Source organism: Hyaena hyaena, unplaced genomic scaffold, assembly GCF_003009895.1.
Source record: "Hyaena hyaena isolate Hyena2069 unplaced genomic scaffold, ASM300989v1 scaffold_1852, whole genome shotgun sequence".
Classification (NCBI taxonomy): domain Eukaryota; kingdom Metazoa; phylum Chordata; class Mammalia; order Carnivora; family Hyaenidae; genus Hyaena; species Hyaena hyaena.
In genome coordinates, this window is record NW_024082477.1 from 30,819 (window position 1) to 36,314 (window position 5,496).

Below are 5,496 nucleotides of genomic sequence, written 5' to 3' on the forward strand. Positions count from 1 at the left end.
TATATAGTTAGTTCTACAGCTAGACCTTTTCTTTTGTTGTCCCCACTGGACTATTCATGTGCCAACACCATACTGGTTTACTTATAGAGGTTTTATTGAGTTTTCTAAATATATGTTACAGCCTGTCTCCTCATTGAACTTATTAATTAAGGCACATCTAGCTTACTTGTTTACTTTTCCATAGAAACATTAGAGTCAATTTATTTACTTATATATAATTGTATTGGGAGTGCCTGGGTGGCTCAGTTGGCTGAGCGTTCGGCTCTTGATTTCAGCTCAGGTCATGATCTCACGTCTCAGGTTATGAGATGGAGCCCTCGCATGGGGCTCTGCACTGAGCATGGAGCCTTCTTGGGATTCTCTCTGTCTTCCTCTGCCTCTCTCCCCTGCATACGTGCACTTTGTCTCTCAATAAAAAGTATAATTTAAAAAATGTGTTGGTATTTTTATTGGAATTACATTAAATATATATGAAAATTAACATGGGATAAAATGGTATATTTTAGTTTTGACATCTTATTCAAGATGTCTTTCCATCATGTAGGTTTGTGTATTTCTAGTTTTTTTTCTGTTACTATTATATGTGGGATATAATAGAAAGCATTCTTTTTTTTTTTTTACAAATAGTTTATTGTCAAATTAGTTTCCACATAACACCCAGTGCTCATCCCCAAAGTGCCCTCCTCCATGCCCATCCCTCCTCCCCCCCACATCCATCAGTCCTCAGTTTTTGTCAGCATTCAAGAGTCTCTCATGGTTTGCCTCTCTCCCTTTCCCCCACCATTTCCCCCCTTCTTCTCCCCCTTGTTCCTCCGTCAAGTTCCTCCTAATCCTCCTATACGTGCAAACATATGATATTTGTCCTTCTCTGCCTGACTTATTTCGCTCAGCATAACACCCTCAAGGTCCATCCATGTTGCTACACATGGCCAGATTTCATTGTTTCTCATTGCCATGAAGTATTCCATGGTATAGATAAACCACATGTTCTTGATCCATTCATCTGTTGATGGACACTTAGGCTCTTTCCATGTTTTAGCTATTGTGGAGAGTGCTGCTATGAACATTGGGGTACATGTGCTCCTATGCCTCAGCATTTCTGTATCCCTTGGGTAAATTCCTAGCAGTGCTATTGCTGGGTCCTAGGGGAGTTCTATTGTTAGTTTCCTGAGGAACCTCCACACTGTTTTCCAGAGGGGCTGCACCAGTTTGCATTCCCACCAACAGTGTAGGAGGGTGCCCGTTTCTCCACATCCTCGCCAGCATCTAGAGTTCTCTGATTTGCTCATTTTAGCCACTCTGACTGGCGTGAGGTGGTATCTCAGTGTGGTTTTGATTTGTATTTCCCTGATGAGGAGCGATGCTGAGCATCGTTTCATGTATCTGTTGGCCATCTGGATGTCCTCTTTGGAGAAGTGTCTGTTCATATCTTCTGCCCATTTCTTCACTGGGTTGTTTGTTTTTCGGGCGTGTAGTTTGGTGAGTTCCTTATAGATTCTGGATATTAACCCTTTATCTGATATGTCATTTGCAACTATCTTTTCCCATTCCGTTGGTTGCCTATTAATTTTCTGGGTTGTTTCCTTTGCTGTGCAGAAGCTTAATAGAAAGCATTCTATTCTATTATTTATTTGGTTTTCTTTTGTATATACAAAGGCCATTGATATTATAGGTTCATTTTATACTTTGTAATCTTACTAAATTCTCTTAATTTTTTGTAATAATTTTGGCACTGATTATTTTGCAATTTCTAGTCATACTATCGTGGTATCAAGAAATATAGATAGGTATCAGCATGGGTTTTTTTTCAGTATTTTAGATAATAATCATAAATATTGCTCCTTATTACTATTAAATGGTGAGTTCAGTTGCTAATATTTTTATTAATTTTGCATTGATATTCAAATATGAGTTTGTTTTCTTGTGCAATTTTTCACATGTTTAGATGCTAATATTTGATGAGAATGACAGGCGATTAAATATGAATGTAGAAGAGAGAGCTTTGGATGGCTTATTTCTTAGTTCCAGAGCATGCCTTTCTGCTGAGAGAGTGAAGAACAATATCTTTTACTAAAGATATTGTTCTTCACTCTTTTTTTTTGGTGTGTCTTTAGATTCTATGATGTTCTCTTATTTCAGTCAGCCCTTTTGGCTTCTTCCTTCTTTCCATTTAATGCCACTCCTCCACAAGATGTCCTGCTACTGTGAGCTGCTCCCCCTCTCACTTTGCCAGCCCCTTCCCATCAATCCCCACGAGCTATGGCTCTGGTTCCCCAGGACTGACAGGTTCTCATCAGGTCGCTACTCTCTCAGTTTCCTGTTCCACCCCCTCCTAACATCCCCCTTGTCTGTAAAATCCTACCTGACACTTTTCAGCCTCTGGAGCTGACTTTACTGGTGTTAGTATTTTCCCTACTTAGATGTAAATTGAAGTTACTGATTTTCTCTTTCTCTTGGTGATTTGTCTTTTCCTCTTAGCTGGTTTTCAGGATGTGTGGAGAGATTTGAATTCGGGCTACCATTATCGCTCAGGAAGCTGGAAGTTCTCTTGCTGGTGTTAACCTAAGTAGCAGTGTGTCTTGAATGCATACTCTACTGTTTTCGTCAACACGTGCAGCTATAACTACAGAAGTTCTATTTCTTTTTTTTCCCACTATTACTTGGCCACGTTTTCAGTATCATTTTCTATAAAATATAAATCTAAAAGGCATCTGTGTATATGATATAAAATTTTATGGGCAGTTTTCAGTTTTGAGGCTCCTCAATGAATATTTGATAGTTTAGTGTAATTTTTATGAAGCAGTTCATCATTTTTAATAGGATAATAACAAAAACCTATTTAAGACTTTATACACATCTGTATAGAAATTGGGTCAAATGTTTGTGGTTTTTTTTGTTTTTTTGTTTTGTTTTTTTTTTTTTTTTGCTTCAAAATGTGATACCTGGGGGCGCCTAGGTGGCTTAGTTGGTTGAGTGTCCAACTTTAGCTTAGGTCATGATCTCGCTGTTTGTGGGTTCGAGCCCCGCGTCGGGCTCTGTGCTGACTGCCAGCTCAGAGCCTGGAGCCTGTTTCAGAGTCTGTGACTCCCTCTCTCTCTGACCCTCCCCTGCTCACGCTGTCTCTCTCTCTCTCCTAGAAATAAATAAAACATTTAAAAAAAAAATGTGATACCTGAAAAGTAATGTGGATCCTTGACATTCTGATAGTCTGAGGACCCTTTTCAGGGAGGTGTATCTAAATCCTTTCAAATAAGTTTACAAAATACTTTTGCCTGGTCTATACCCCTGGAATAGAGGTTTTACACTTTACTGTATATTATTATCACCTGTGGAGCTTTGAAGAATCCCAGTGCCTATTCCATCTGCCAGACCCCTTATTAAATCAGAATTGGCAGAGGCATGGTCCCAGATAACAGTACAAGGCCCGAGACAGAGCTCAAAATGATGTCTTAGAAATGTTAAAGATTCATGTAACTATACAATGATTCACATAAAACCATGGTTGAGAGCCAGTGTTAGTTTTTGAGACCACAGCTCAATGCTCCTTATCAGCTAGTTGAAGAAACATGGTTCTAGAAAATTCTTTTCCTTGCCATCCTAACATGTAGCTATATTTTTGAGATTTGGGGTCAAAGCGAGATCTTCCATACTATCAAGTAATGCTGAGGAAATCTTTCCAGTTAGACATAAACCTACCAGTCACTACTGCTCTGAAAAAGTTAGAGGAGTTCTAATCTGTGGGAAGGGAAAGTAATTTGGACTTCCAAACCTTTAGTAAGCAAGTTTTGGCAAAGCAATCTCTTTTTCATTTTCAACTAGAATTGTGATTTCTATGGTTCATATGGTTTTTAACTCATCTGCAGAGAGATTGCCTCAGCATCAACTGGGAAACTTGTTAACCATGTGGTTTCCTAGACATCATTCTAAGAGAATTGGATCGAGTAAGTTTTGGGGCAAACTCAGGAGTCAGTGTATTTACAAAACACCAGATGATTCTGATGCACTCACAGTCACTGTAACCTCTAACCTATTCAGGGGGTTCAGGAATTCTGATTGCATCCACAGGAACTTGATAAAACATTTCAGGAATTCTGATTGCATCAGATACCCAGAGACACAAGTAGGAAAGATCCAGGTTTCACATTCATGACATTCACAAAAATCACAGAGATTTAAAAATGAAATAACTTTGCCATCCCATAGTTGAAGAAAAAGGACATAGTGCTTACGTGTTATATAAATTTGTTCTCATCAAACCTTTTGACCGGATTAGTTACATCCTCATATTTGTAAATCCATTCACAGTATCCTTTCCTGTAGGCTTTCAGCAGTAGGCATGGCAGAAAGAAAACAGTCTGGTGAATCTGTTGATATGTGTTTATCCCCCTTCAGAAAAGTCCTGTGATATTTGCCAGGTTGACGAATGTCACTCTTAGTTCAGTATATTCTGTATGGTAGAATAGATTTGAAAAACATGTTGTAGACAGACATTTCTGTTTCTTAGAGAAATTGCTACCCAACACATGTGACCTCACTAGTCAGAGTTTTCTACAGTCATGCTAAGTGTCAGAGTTTAAGGCAGTGATTCTTAATATTTTGAATCAAGGATCTCTGAGAGTCTGAGAGACTTAGAGCTCTCTTACCCAGATATTTGAACATATTTAAATGAAGTCAGGGTTTCTATATATTTTTAGAGACTCTATTAACATCCCACAGCTCCTTACAGCCACATTGCAGCTTAAAAAGTCCTGGTATAAGATATGTGGTATCTATATGAATTTAGAATTTAATAGGATTTTTTTTGTTTGTTTTTGTTTTTCAGGTATCTGTACAAGAATGAAATTCATGCCCTAGATAAGCAAACCTTTAAAGGACTCAGATCCTTAGAACAGCTGTAAGTAATAAAAACTTCTTTATTGAATCATTGATGGTTACGGTTCAAATGGAAGTTTTTTTAATGCCATTATGTGATAGTTGAGCAATTATTTTAAGCTTTGTCATGAAGCTTGAATGATTGAATATTCTGTCATTAGTTGGATAGAAATCAGAAATGTGTAATGGAGTTGGAGTGAGGGCAGGAAGACAGAGCTCAGCTGGGATCCTAGCCCCTGTGTGTAGTGGTGTGCTCTTGGGTGACTTGCCTTCCCTAGATCTCTGTTTCCATATCTCCGGAATAAAGATATTTCTGCTGTGAAGATGAAGATGTGCCATGCAGAGACTCTAGCTTATCATGTGATACAAAACAGGCATTTCATAGAAGGTAGCTGATGGTTGTGATTGTTATTAATTTATCAAACCCATAGACATTAAACTGATATGGGAATTCCCAGAGCATGACATCAACCCCTTATCTGACAAATTAATAACCAAATCCAATGTTAATTAAAAGACTTGCCTGAGGTGGGGCGCCTGGGTGGCTTAGTCGGTTAAGCGTCCGACTTTCGCTTAGGTCATGATCTCGCGGTTCGTGGGTTCGAGCCCCGCGTCGGGCTCTGT